The sequence below is a fragment of the Ailuropoda melanoleuca genome, chromosome 4 (genome assembly GCF_002007445.2).
Source record: "Ailuropoda melanoleuca isolate Jingjing chromosome 4, ASM200744v2, whole genome shotgun sequence".
Taxonomy (NCBI): Eukaryota; Metazoa; Chordata; class Mammalia; order Carnivora; family Ursidae; genus Ailuropoda; species Ailuropoda melanoleuca.
The window spans coordinates 98,783,051-98,798,713 of NC_048221.1; the positions used below are offsets into that span (position 1 = coordinate 98,783,051).

The 15,663-nt window shown below is 34.9% G+C and overlaps 1 protein-coding gene across 3 annotated transcripts in view; it reads right to left on the reverse strand.

The window, feature by feature from the left end:
* The window catches only part of LRRTM4 (leucine rich repeat transmembrane neuronal 4), a 748,825-nt gene that overhangs the window by 631,179 nt on the left and 101,983 nt on the right, over positions 1-15,663 (reverse strand). The window lies entirely within an intron of this gene.

The following is a 15,663-nucleotide window of genomic DNA, read 5'->3' on the forward strand; positions in this document are numbered from 1 at the left end:
ATACCACTTTTATGCTGAAACCCATCTAACAGTGACTCCCTGTTAACCTCAGGTAAAGTTTAAAGTCCCTAACCTGATCAGGAAAAACTCGTAATAGTCAGTTTGCCTTTCTATCCTAAACTTTTAACACAATTTCTCCATGTCCCATCCCCTTCCCACCTAAAACAAAAAACTAAAAACAACCTTCCACTGTCATCTTGGTTCTAGGGCTCTATTCCTACTGAATAGGAATTTCAGCCCTCTGATTATTATCTATGATTTTACAGATATGTATTGATAATTGTAGCGCTCTCTCTCTGCAAATTCCCTCTTGCCTCCTTTTTAGCTTTTTTATCCCAATCCCTGTCTTAAGGTCTTTTTTCAGAATTGCATAGCAGCAGAAAGCTGACTGAGTTGATTGGTTAACCATACCTTGAACAATGCCCAGAAATCACTTACTGCTACTCACTGGCTCGTCATTGCCATATGATTGCAAGCGAATACTTAGTATAGTAACTATTTAGAGTGGGCATTTATTTTTTTGCATAAAGAAGGGATGAATAAATGAATGATGAATAAGAAATAATAGAGACTGGGAAGATTTCATATATATAACTTCGTATACATATATAATATAAATGTATTTATATATTATTTAAAAAGTAAGTTCACCATCCAATACATTGACCTTTTATTTCTTCTTTATCCTTTTGCTCTACTTGATAAGTATTTAATAAATGATTTCAAACTATTTAGTAGTAAGGTTGGGACTTGGTGGGTCCCAGATAATTCTAAGGTAATTGTCAGATTTTAGATTATTGGTCTTAGATAATTCCTCCCTTCAAATCTTTGTTCTCTGTCTGCTCTCAGATATATGTGTCACATTTTACCATCACTATCTTGAAACTTAATCCTACCCTAACCCTGACTTGATCACGCAGTGGCCAACACTAAATATAACTAATTCTTGTTGTTGATTTAATAGGTCACTATGTCTTTTTCTCCCCCATTTATATGAGAGACAAACACATATTTTAGGAAAGGAAATTTGGTTGAGGGATTTTCTTTTTTTCCTCACTAAGAGGAACAAAAATGTTTATTACACTTATTTTATAAAATATCTTATAGATCAATATAACACAGTACAATTTATTGTTATCGTTTTAAAAGATCCATCCTGGAATTCAACACAAATCAGCTGGAATCATAAGCTGTCTTGCCTGGATAAATAAGACAATATCACTTCTATTCTAATTTATTGTTTTATATAGCAGAATAGTCCTTAGATCAGCTCTTATTACAAGAATGCTTTCTGATGGTATTCTGGTTTCTGATTTCCCAAGTCACTCTACTTTAAAATATGGTCACATAACCAATTTATGGAAATGAAAAACAAATTTGAAATTGTTGTAATTGTGTGCTGGGGAAAAAGCATGCTCTTCAGCTGTCACTATCTCTAATTTCCCCATCATCTTTTTTCAGATGGCTGCTACTTAATACAGGCAAAGAGTTTTATTCAATTCGATGTGTCAGCATTTTACAATAGTAACGTTGTGATTAATTTTTTTTTAATATTAGGACTTTCTCTACATTTCAGAAAACTACATTTCAGAAAATGACACATTTAAAACCTAAGAGCAAGTGAAGCATTTGCCTTTAAGCAAACTTAAAGAGACAAAAGAGGCCTTTAAGAGTGAGAGGAAATATTGGGAGGATATAGTTGCTGAGCATGCTGTTAACATGTGTGTCACGATAATAGTGTGACCTCTGATTGCCTCAGCCTCATGAATTATCAAATAGACTGGAGAGATATGGGGTTTTCTTTCAACACCATCAAAACGTCAAATTTCTAAAAAAAAAAAAAAAATAGTTCAGCCGTAGCCAGATTCATCTAACCCAACATATTATGCAAACTGCCTGTCTCACAGGAGTGGTGGGAAAGCTAATTAAAATGGCCACGGGAAACTTCTAAATAGGTAGCTGCATGGAATAATAGTAAAAAATAGCATTTTTAGTTATGCAACAGGAATCACTGGGTATCTTGAATTTAATGTTTCTAATGTTTTCCATGAACTCCCACTCCTTACTCCTTTTTAAATCACTGAACTTTCACATTATTGGTAAATGTGATGTCACTTTTAAGGTAAATTTATAAACTTATTATACCCTCTGCAATCAGCATTAATAAATAGCAGGTGTAAGCCTTGATTTAAATTACTCTTATAATGTAATTTTAAAAGTCTAATATAAAGACTCAGCTTCCACAGATGTTTGAGTTGAAAGCTTCCACTTATCAGTCTCACTCTAATTGCAACCAAATTAATACAATTTACTTTGATTTATGGGAAAAATGCTAATTTTGACTTGGCTGCCCTCCTGGGAATTACATAAAGCCCATCAGTACTTTTACTTCTTCACCATTGAAGACTGGGGTGGGGGTGGAGACTCCTGAATATGGTACAGAGATCTATGAAGTGGGTCACCTCTTACCACCCTAATCCTTTAAAGACTTGTTTTTGTTCTGCAGAACAACATGCATTTACTTGAATGTGATATATCTCTTGGACTTTGAGCATAGTTTCATTTCAGGATTGAGCATTACCTCAGTACATCACTATGCCACTCCTCTTCGCCAATGTCTCTTCCTTCACTCCCCTTCAGAGTTCACTGGGTTAATACCTATTCTGTGTTCACTATTTGATTCAAAGATATGCCCTTCCAGGAATTCTCTTCTAATCAACGAAATTAATTTTTTTTTAAAGATTTTATTTATTTATTTGACAGAGATAGAGACAGCCAGCGAGAGAGGGAACACAAGCAGGGGGAGCGGGAGAGGAAGAAGCAGGCTCATAGCAGAGGAGCCTGATGTGGGGCTCGATCCCACAACGCCGGGATCACGCCCTGAGCCGAAGGCAGACACTTAACCGCTATGCCACCCAGGCGCCCCTCAACGAAATTAATTTAACCACAGAGCTACTCCTGAAACAAAAGAGGTGTTGGCAGCTATCATTGGTTAAGTGGCCTTGAAAGAGAAAAGGAATTTGAGAACCAAGAATTAGGACTTCACATCCAGCCAACCTGCATTTACCCAGTGTCTTCTCACATTATCTGTTTGGATTACCTGTTTCCTCATACTCAGTCTCGTAAGTCTCCATGATTGGTTTGCAGAGCTTTTCTCTCTCTCTCCTATCTTTGTGTGTTCACATGTCTGACTCCTACACTAGAAAATGAGCTTCTTAAGAGCGGTACTAGCTTCCTTTAATTTATCTCTGCAAAAAGCCCAAAACAGTACAGAAACAGCAGATGTTGGATAAATAAATGAAAGAATAAATTATAAATAACAGCAAATCAGCAACACCATGCACATTTTAATAGATATTTGCAATAGTGATCCTTCTTCTTTCAATGGTTGAAGGATAGGGATTAAACAGAGAAATGGAATTAAAAAAAAAAAGATGGGAATAATAAAATGGGAATAACCTGGAAACTACTCAATAGAGTTTGGACTGAAAACTCAAACTGAGACAATTTATTAATGAACTGCTAAACTAAGCAACCAATTAATATATTGGATTTTGTAATAGGGGCTTTTATACACATCATCTCTTTTGCTAATATTAGTTTAGATTAGTAGTAAGAAAATCGTTTTTATATTAAAGCAATAATATAGTTGCTAATATGAAAACTGATGGTCATCACTTAGTACAATGCATAGATTAAACTCAAATATCTTCCAACAGTATGAAAAGAGACTATTTCCATTTCATATAAAGAAAAACAGTTGAAAATGTTTCCTGCTCTAAGTTCACAAATAACAAGGAAAACCAGGATATAACAATTTTATACCTTAAAAATATGACTATCAAAAGTAAGTCTTTTCCATTTTAATGGGAAATAACTAGGAAAATATACAGCCCAATGCCTAGGGAGAAATAAATTCTCCTTCAGCAAGCAGCCGATGCATATCCTATGAAGTTAACCACTATAAAGTTGGTCAATAAAGCCAATCTTTTAAATAGATAATTTCTAATTGTAGAGGAAGAATTTATTCCTTAGACCTGGATTATTGAGCTCACTTGTAATTAAAAGTAAATCTTACCAAGAAAATCTCACAAAGAATTGGTATCTGCTTATTTATTTTGTGGTATTCATCAGGGCAAAGAAATTTATACATGCATGTCAATCTTCCATGCCCCTATTTGGGGAAAACTGAGACAGTTACAAGGAAAATAATATTTGGTTAGGAGAGAAAAAGGCTTTACACAAACCAAGTAAATTTACCTTTCTTTCATGTTTAGAATGTACCCCAAAGTATTGTTTTATATGTAAAAGATGTAATCCTTGCATGAAAATCATGAGAGTTGACTCTAATCACTATGTGTTGATTCGGAAATAACAGATACTCTGCAGAATGAAGCTTTAGTTTTAGACAAAAGCACATCTACTTTTGAGTATGTATTTGTTTTACGTTCATTGTTAGTTTATGTTTTTGTTTGTTTTGGCAGTTAAAGGTGATTGGTAAACTTGACAATAAGAGCCATGGTCAAAATCATACATATGCATCTAAAGGATTCCAAGCAACTTCACCTGCCACTCTCGGGGCTATTTCAATGCCCCCCAAATCATCATTAAACACTAGTACAGGCCCTTTTCTAAATCATGTTTGAATTATTTCTCTTTGATCTGGGTGTAGGTTTTGAAGATGTAGCTATCCTCAAATAACACGGCGACAAGAAAAAAAAATTACAAATGCCTCACTTTTGTTCCTTTCGTCCAAACCCATAGCCTGTCCTTTTACCTTTGGTAAGTTTCAGGAGGGAATTTCTACATGAAAGTCTGTAGGCACACACATAACAAGAATACTCTATTTTGACAAACATTCAAAAAAATTTACCAATCCTTGTTAGAAAATAAATTCTCTATTCACATTTTCCATTTTTAAAATGTTTTCTGACTTAATGTGCTCTATCCCTATCATTTAATCTCATCTAATAAGAATGATTTTTTTCCTGTCTACATTTGTTTATTAAGAGTATGGGCTCTGCCATGCACATGTTATCCCTTCATGATATTTTTTAATCCTGTGGAATTAGGCTATTTGCTCTTGTATCTGTTCCTGAAATTTATCTTCCAATTTGGTGATTCTTTGTTAACAGCTCAGTATTTATCATGGTTTGAAATATTTTTCCAGACATAATTTTTTATATCAGGTCATAAATCTCAATTTGAATTAGTCATTAAAAGATGTTGCTACTAATTAGGATTTTCATCTATCTGTTAAGCTTAGAATTTAAGTCCCTAAGAAATATAATATAAAATCAATATTCAATTTGCTGCAATTCTGTTCACAAATAATTCCCATCGTATGTCTTTTCATGAAAATAAGTGATTGTAGTGCCTGGGCCACTGGCTGCTACATTCATCCAAATTGCCAGTGAGCTCTGCATATCTCCAATCCTCTTGTCCAAGTTAGATGTTCCTCCTTTGTCAAATCCTTATTCCCCATGGTGGCCCTTATGGTTTTATATTATAATTGTTTTTTTACTTATCTGACTCCCCCAGTAGACTGAAGCCCTTCAAAAGAAGAAATTATACCCATGTTATCTAATACAGATGTTACAGTTTCTGTTTAATAAATATGTTTCCATGAAAAATGACTATCAATTAACAGTCAATTAAAAAATATGCAATGAATCACGTGTGTGCTCTACTGTCTACAGGTATTGATGATTTTTGTACTTTTTGAGAAAAATATTATAATTGAGCCAACCTCTATCAGAAAAAAATATAGCTTGTTTTTATCTAACTATACAAGTAATATTCTTCCACTGAAAGCATTTTGTTTGTTTTTCAATGAACATTGCAACCTGCTACGTGGGAATTTCATCAAGATAAACAGCAGGAAAAAAAAAAAGAAGACAGTATTTTCTCCCTACAGGATTAGTATACAAATTAGGTTTAATAAATGTATAAGAGTGTCTGATACACAGTATCATTTAACTAATTAACTGATTAATTTAAGTTGTATAGTTTGTATATCTGTGTGAACATATGCATGTGTTTTTACTTCCTTCAGAAGAAATAAACAACAACAACAACAACAACAACAACAAACTGGCAAAGTTCCTTTAATAAGAGATACCATTTCTTCGGCTTTTTCTCTTTTAAAAAATTTAAAAAAATTAAAATCAATTTTTTTTGTTTAAGTAGAAGAATCCTATCTTTAGTTGTGTCTTATCTGCCTTAAGCTGCTACTGAGGTTGGCTGAAAAAGTTTAAGGAATAATGGTAACCAAACCCAAAATAGAAAAGGAGAGGCATTTGTAACCTCCTAGTGCAGCACTTCTCTGGTGGCAATCCTACCCCTCCTTGCCCCACTTAACATCATGATGAGCAAAGTAGAAAATGTTTCCCAACAAGAAAAACTTGTTCCACAAGTCATGATTTCTTGAATTCTGAAGAAAGAACTTGTTGTGTTTTTCATATATATATATACAGATATATAGATATATATACATATATATACAAAAGGACGGTTGACAAATAAATGTTTGCTAAGATCAGGATTTTACAATGCAATAGACGAGTAATTGCCAGAAAATTTTCCACGTCAGGTATAACTGGTGTCTGATATTTGGGGACATTAGGCCATCCACATGAATAGGGAGCCAGTTTTGTTGTGATTTTTAAGGTTTATTTTAAAGACCTCCCCACCCAGATATAGCTCCCACACTGGTACTTGAAACCCCTATTAGATATCTTAAGCCCTGAAGATTTTGGTCTTCCCATTTCCCTATTAAATTGAAATTGCTTTACAGGATGTAACACCATAGGAAGTATCAGCTAACACCTGATCAGGGATTGCTTTCCAATCTGGCAGACAGCTAATTAAGTGAGATAGTTCCTATGGGAAAGTACATTGAGGATGGGGGGCCCATAAGGAGGAGAGGAATACTGACTGAGAAAGAGGTTGCTAAAGAAAATTTGGTCAAATTGAAATTTATCCTAGGGAATGCATGTATTGGAAATCAACATTTTCTTTCCCACTCACTAAAGTAGTGATTATAAAGCAGGGATGTATATAAGAATCATCTGAGGGGGTTATTAAAACTATGTTCTAAGCCCCAAATTTGATTGAATGTATCAGAATCCCTGGTGGATAAACCAGGTCTGCATATTTAAAATGTCCCCAGATGATTATGTTACATACACCATCTCCATAAAAAGCTGGTAAGTTAACTATGCTGGGCTCAGTTCTGTTCAACAAACCTTCATTGTAAACTTACAATGTAGAAGGAACAATGTTGAGGTAATGTGAATGGACTAGATACGAATCTCATTTTCAAGGAGATTATAATCTACCAGGAATAATAAATTGTGAGCATTAGAAATACAAGGAATTATCTAAGTATTATAAAAATGCTACAAATAAAAGGTAGAGGATTAGATTACTTTCGAAAAGAACTTTTAGGAAAGGTTTCCTGGAGCATATATTCAGGCCCTCTTCATTTCCCCTAACTTCCCCTTGTCCCTCACAAAGGACTCTGTGGGGTGCTTATCCTACAGCCTTAGTTTCCTTTGTGTCTCTAAACTATGTTAGGCTCAAGACCACAAGATGGCCTCAGCAAAATATGTGGGGTAGCAGGATTGCAGTCATTTTCCCTTACACCTGCCCCAGGATAGGATACACAGGCATTTGACCCCAAGACCTGGGGTTTGCACTACATTACTCTCCCTACCACCACACCAATGTATTTGTTTGGCAATCAACAGAAGGCTACTGTAAAGCAGTATGCAAGGCTCTAAAACACAGGAATGAATAAAACCTTTAGCCTTGAGAAACACATGAACTACTGATAACAGGCTCTGAGGCCGTGCTGTCCCTTGCTTCTCTCACTTTGTTTTAGGAATGAGCTTCTGTGGTATCAGCCCAGTTACCTACCTCAATTTTAGCCTTCCCATGGGAACAATTGTGGTGGCTACATGGGTTCTTGAAGGACTAACCAACTGTTCCTAAATTTCACAGGCTGAAGTTCTGCCTCCCTTTGGCATTAATCACAGGGACCTTCAAGTACTCCCCACATAAATATCTTCTCAGTTCAAGGAATGGCAGGTAGGTCAGTGGAGGGGGCAAGGACACTGGGTCTAGGTAGAGAATCTGAAGTTTGCCATACAGCCAAGATTCTAGCAGGATACCATTTGAAAGAAATTAATTTATCTCTGAACAATGACTAGCAGACAGTGGAAGAAAAGTATCCTCTCTTAATATGTTCCACTCCTAAGTTTTCCCAAAATCTCTACAGCATACTACAATCACATCTGTTCAGCCAACTAGCAAATATCCCGTATTTCCAAGCATTTTGCAAGCAGCTACCAGTGTTTAATCTTGGGATAATGCCTTCTTGATGTGCTAACCCCAAGGGTATTTTTGAACAGCCTAAGTGTGAATTACTGGTTGTAAAAAAGAAATTTGGCTGTTTCAAATCATGTCTGTCTGTAACAGAAGACATGACAACACTGAAACACAAGGTCTTGTCTGTGCAATCAAAGCCCATTAGGATAACTTTGGCTGCTGGATTATCAAGGGAGCAGTGTATAATAATTAATTAGAAATTGCCATCATTAATGAAATATAATTTTGAAAATTATTCTACATTTTACCAGTAGCACAGCATGGCAGAGATCATTTGGATAGAAAGTTAAAATATCTTCATTTAACTTTCTACTGTCTAGTTTTTCCCTAGTTTCATTATTAGTAAGTAGGAAAAAAAATGGATGTCTTTGAGATATTAACAATAGTACCTTATATTTATTTATTAATGTACTAGTTATAAAGTATTTTAATATACCTTGTCTCTATTGAGACTCAAAACAGTATTTTGAAGTAGGCAGGAAAGTTCTTTTTTGTTTGTTTTTGTAGTTAGTTTTCAAACCACAAAGGTAACTTGTTACCTAGTGCGGTTGGTTAGTGGCAAGATTATTGACTCAAATACTGGTGTTATAATTCCTAGTTCACCATTTGCATCATTAAGGATTGTTTCACTTGTGAGTGGAAGCATCTTGACCCAAACTGTATTAAACTAAAAAGAAACGATTGGTCCATAGACCCAAAAAGATTATGGCAGTTCTGGCTTTACTTGCAGTTAAGGCTCAAATCAGGTCATGGAGATCCATATCTCAAGTCCCTCCCTCTGTCTCCTCATCAAGCCGCTGCCCTTCATGACAGCAAATTGACTTCAGCAAGTCCAGTCTCTCACACTCACACTACACATTCCAAAGACGGTGAGATGTTTTCCTCTTCAGAAGTTGCAGTAATGCTTCTTTTGATCCACTCTGTTCTGAATGTGCTACTCTGAACCAATTATTGTGCCATGTGAGATGTATAGTCCAATTGGTTTAATCCAATACAGCTGGTGTTGCAGAAAATTCTACCCACATGTGAGAATAAGACAGGTGATTTCTCACAAGAAATTTGGGAGACTGTTTCCAGCAGGAGGGAGAATTGATAGAAGCAAAACACAAATGCTTACTCTTGGGCTCTCCCTCTTCTAACCCCTCGACCCCACTATCAACTCCTGGAATGAAATTACCTGTTTATATATGAACCCATGTTTTTGAAGTATAAAGCACCAGGCATACATCAATAATATTCCTGTCTAGTTACACGCAGGGTTATACTAATTCTCTCAGAGACATTCCCAGCCATGTGGATGGCTGGGATCCTTGACCCTAACTTGGCAGGTGACTGTGTTCCCCAAAAGTCAGTAAGACTATCTTCTAAGAAGGGCTGATCACAAATCTGTTTAAATACACCAGAAAAAATGAGGAAATATTTGCAATACTACTAACTGACAAGATGCTTGAGAGTTGAAAGAAGATTAGACTGCTTCCTATAGTAAAAAGTGCTCCTAATTCCACTTGATGATTCAGGTGGTTTTCTTTTACTTTCTTTCCTTTCTTCCTACATCCCTCCCCCATTTTTTACTCCTTTCCTATCCTCCTTTCATCCAGTAAGTGTGAGGCACTATACTAAGAACTGAGAAAATAAAGATAAAGCCAGATCCTTGTCTGTAAGGGAAATGGACAAGTATGCAGATAATTATAATTTAGTCTGATAAATGTTATGAAGAGAGATGTTGATTGTTACATGAATAGCTTATCTGCTAGTTTCATTGTCCTGCCCAAGGAAGCCTTCCCTTGCTCATTGCCCAAACAGTGTCTGATTAGTGACCTCCTTCTGTGTTCCCAAAGAGCCCTGTTCATACTTCTATTTATCTCAGTGTGTTTTAATTGTCTATATTTCTCTGCCAACCATAGCCACTATCAGCATTAAAACCAATTAGAGACCATGAACTCCATAAGGACAGGTTCCTAAGTAAAATTTGCTGTCAGTAAAAGATTTGCTTTTTTCTATAATTTCTCATAGTGATTAGGGATTGTTCTGATCTAATCGTGCTTTCTTGGGAAGACAAAGTCTATTAGGAAAGGATCGAGAGGAAAGTAAGCAGTATAGTGCCATGCCAAGAAATTTATGCTTATTGATCCACGTGATCTATGAACAAGTCTCCTAGTCCTCCCTGTACACACTTTATACCCTTTCCCCCTCACATTTACACAGCGCCAATTCACTTCCAATGCATGGCTAGAAAGTCAAACATCAAAACTAAAATCAGAGATGGACCATTTGCTAAGAGAGTGGATCTCTTACAGTAATTGCATGAGGTGAAAGATGTGGTGATTACCTTGAGTGTGGTAATCATTTCACAATATATACATTTATCAAAACATCACACTGTATACCTTAAGTATATACAATTTTTATTGGAAAAAAATAGAATTTGACTATTTCCAATGGTGTTTTTTCCTTTATATAATGAAGAAGTTAGATAAAATAATCTCTAAAGTCCTATTGAAATCCAATCATTCCATAACAGGTTTAGAAAGATTTAATGGTAATGATGTAGGAAGGAGGAAATATTGATTATGGTTCTAAATTGTACTGATGTGTCTGCAATCCAGTGTAGTGCAAATCAAATTCACCATAAAATCACCAAAGAAGACATAAATAAGTTTCCCCACTTTACCCAAATATTTGATACACATTTCCTTTCTAAGGGAATACTTTTAGTAAAATCATACTCCTATACACAATACTTTTAATGGAAGAATGGCTCTATCTTAACTATATGTCACAGACTTTGCTTAGAGAAATGCATTTCTTCATGCTAATACTTATTCACTTTTACTGTATTAAAGACTACTCTCTGTAATGTATCTGCCAATTGAGCACTGTTTTCCTTTTTACAAGGCATGAGAACATATTAAAGCCTTAAATTCATTCTTCCTCAGTTTTGTAGCCAACAACATTTCTTGGTGAATTAGAGATTTAACATGGCCTTCTTAAGTTCCATGCATCAACCATTTTGACCTACATTTAAGTCTTGCCAGACACCATATTCTCTTGATTCCCTATGAGAACCTTTGTCTGTGTGTGAGAACTTTGCATAGAACATTCTATTTCCCCACCCATTTGCCTGTTTAATTCCTTTTTAACATATAGCTTCATCTTAAGTACTACAACTAAAAAGTACTACCTTTTCTAGAAATCTTCTATAGAATCCCTTTTATGAATATCTTCTAGCAAGTTTCCACAGCAGCTTGCTCTTCTCTCAACATCTGCATAGTGATAGCCTATTTATTTGTATGTACCCTAGTAGCCTTAATTTCATGAGATCAAATATAGCTTCTGTATCACAGATTTTAGCATAGTGCTTGGTACAACATAAGTACTTCTTAGATATCTATCACATGTGTAAATAAATAAAAACAAATGTCATTCAGTAAATGCTAATTAACTAGCCAAATTCAAATGATTGATTCATTTTTGATTATTAGATTATGACCACAATCATCTATAGGATATCTACATAATTGACTAACATTTCTCTAAATTTATATTTTAGAATCAAGGAGTAGTATGACAATATACAAGTATTTTTCTCTTCACAGTCCATGTACCATCTTTTTTTTTAAATAAAATATGGTTTGTACTTTTCTCTTTGTGTGGTAAGTCCAGTTTCCCAACTTGCTTTATTATAATTAGAGTAATATTTACTTCATATTTTCCTCTAAATCTTGTGGACTTTCAAATTATGACTGCAAAATTAATGATAGCAACTAATACATATTCACCTCCACAAAAGCCTCCACAATGGGCCTACAAAATGAGCAGGCCTGATGCTATTATACTTTTTGGCCTTTAGTAACAGATAATATTCTGTGGCCACTTACAAATTATTCAGTCTATCTAGAATTTTTTATGAAATAACAATATAATTTATTGTATGCACTCAAACATTTACTTGTAGTGGTTGTTACTGAATGCCTTAGGTTTGTTCATAATACAGTTCACCTTTTACAAAGGCTTACAATTGCCAAACATCAAAATAATTACAAATCCATTCTCAAGGAAAAAAAAAATCTGCCTTTTCCGACTCTGCCTTCAAATGAACTCAGAAAATTACTATTTCATTTTTTTTAAAGACTTTATTCATTTATTTGACAGAGAGACAGCCAGAGAGAGAGGGACACATGAAGGGGGAGTGGGAGAGGAAGAAGCAGGCTCCCAGTGGAGGAGCCTGATCCGGGGCTCGATCCCAGGACTTCAAGATCACGCTTTGAGCCAAAGGCAGACGCTTAACAACTGAGCCACCCAGGCACCCCAGAAAATTACTATTTCAAAAGGTTTCTTTTACTATGGACATTTATTAATAGAATATTAGTAAAAGTATACCAAGTCAGACAAAACTATAGCCTCGAACTAGACTCCCCATGTTTAGCAAAAGGTCTCCTTTCTGGCAGAAAAACTGAAGAAACTGAGTAAAGTAAAAAAAAGAAGTTAGCATTGACTGAAAAAATAGGTCTTTGAAATAAAGAGGTATCATTAAAATGCTATAACGGTTCATCTTTTCTTAGACCTAGTTATAAAAAATACTTTAAAAGCCTTCAAAAATACTAGCTGAGGGGCACCTGGGTAGCGCAGTCGTTAAGCGTCTGCCTTCGGCTCAGGGCGTGATCCCGGCATTCCGGGATCGGGATCGAGTCCCACATCGGGCTCCTCCGCTGGGAGCCTGCTTCTTCCTCTCCCACTTCCCTGCTGTGTTCCTTCTCTCGCTGGCTGTCTCTCTGTCACATAAATAAAAATAAAATCTTAAAAAAAAATACTAGTTGACTAGCCATTCTAACTCTTTCCTTAAAAATTGGATGGTGATAATGCTAAACAAAATAAGTCAAGCAAAGAAAGACAATTAACATATGGTTTCACTCATTTATGGAACATAAGAAGTAGGAAGATCTGTAGGGGAAGAAAGGGTAAAGAAAGGGGGAGGTAATCAGAAGGGGGAATGAAGCATGAGAGACTGGACTCTGGGAAGCAAACTGAGGGCTTCAGGGGTGGGGGGTGGGGGAATGGGATAGGCCGGTGATGGGTAGTAAGGAGGGCACGTATTGCATGGTGCACTGGTGTTATACGCAAATAATGAATCATGGAACTTTACATCAAAAACTAAGGATGTACTGTATGGTGACTAACATAATATAATAAAAAATATTATTTAAAAAAATTGGATGGTGAACACACATGATTAAGGTACCTCCAGTCATTTGTTCAATCAACAAATACAGCTTGAGCACCTTCTCTGTGTCAAATATGGCTTTAGGTGCTAGAGGTAAGCAAAATGACACATCTGCCACAATTATATCTTCCCTTAAGTACTGCCTTTATCAATCAAAGGACATTTTTGGTACGTGGATTTTTCTTATAATTTTTACATTAAAAATAGCTTAAAATATGTGATAAATCTATAATATTTCTTTTGAGAATAGCTAATACAATATAAATGCAATGAAAGTGGATTTTTGCTTATTTTCATGCTATGGTAATTTTTTGTGAAGACAAGTGGGGCAGTACACACTAAATTATTACATTTCTATTATCTTCACAGCAGGGAGCAGAATTTTCAAGTAAGCATCGCAGTAACTAACATCAGATATATTTTCTTTTGCTCTAATAAGTTATATCAAATGTGTAAAAATAAAAGCTTCCTCCCAAACACAAATGGTTTGCACTTCTTAAAAGACATAATCAAAAATATTTTCTAAAATCAAAAGTAACTTTTAAATTTGTAGTATTTCAAAAAATTTTGCTTTTGCTTAGGATATTATTTATGTTAAGTTTCATTTTGTAAATAGCCTGCTAGTATGTTTTAACTCCCTAAAATGTCTTTATGAACAGATGCCTCTAAAACAGTAGGCAAGGAATTTAAAAACATAAGAAGTTAACCATTTAAAAAAACAACTACATTGCGATAACTTAAACCTCTAAGAAGCATTTTTAATTTAATAACATTTTTCACTTTAAACATTTTAGTGCATAAACTATTACCCTGTTGTTTGTTTTTTTGTTTAATGAAAAAAAAAAAAACATTGTAAAATAATTTCTTAAATTGTTTTAGAGCGAAACACTCAACCCAACACTTTGGAAAGTAAGTAGCCCATATCCCAAATATAGCCTCTGTTAGACCTCAGTTTTAGAAATTTGCACTTCTATGGTTTATCCTTTTAGTATGATTTCACCATTTTATTAGGACTAGAAATGCTGAAAACTCACAAGTATTTCTGAGTCAGTAGCAATGAGGATCATGAGAATGCGATCTTTCTTTATATTTGGTTCTTCCTCATCATTATTTACTAGAGAAAGTCATCAAGAGCACACATGTATTAGACCACACTAACTTCCATCAGGCATATGCTAAAAGTCTTGATGGTCACTTTTTCAAACTACATCTTTTGCATCATTTCTCTGTTTTAGAAATATTCCTATGAAGATTGTATGGTTCACTGCTAGGGAAATCCTTCCTCCCCAAGACTCATTCAGATTTTATCTGAGGTTGGGTCAGAGGAATGAGTATGAATTTCTCATTCTTGTACCATTCCTATGCAGACAACTGGTGAAATCAGAGTAAGACATGGATATACTCTATTTTCCTATAATACAATGAATCACATTGTAGAAACCTGGTGATTATCTTTGAATCTAGGCTGTTTTACATAGCTTGAAATGCACTGAGTTAAATGAAAATTGTGTTTACTAAATAAAAAAAAATACATGCTAGAGAAAATTTAACAGGTTTTTTTTTTTTTTTTTTTTTTTTAAGGCATACAAACGAAGCTGTATCTGAACTTGGCTTACTTGAAAGTCTTCTAATTCTCACTGCACCTTCATTTATTCTCACATTTGCTTTTACTCAACATAGGCTAGGTAACAATTTCCACCCACTCACATCCCTGACTTCCTTTAAAACTGCTTTAAGACATCTTCTTCAATACATCTCTTGGTGAACTCTAAATTCATTCTGACTGCCGCTATTTTGTATTTCCACAGGACTTTATATCAAAGTCAGAAGAGGTTATCCCAAGCTTATTTTAATTATCTCTGTTTATTTAATCATGTCTGAACTTCTAACTGTATAATAAACTCATGAAGGTCAAGAAGTCTCTTTCTATTCCCTTATTTATCCAATTATACCTGGTAGAGAATTGTATAAACACCAACAAGACAGCAAATGATCGCTAAGTGAACATTTGCTAAATGATTAAATTTGTACTTTTTAAGAGAATAAAACAA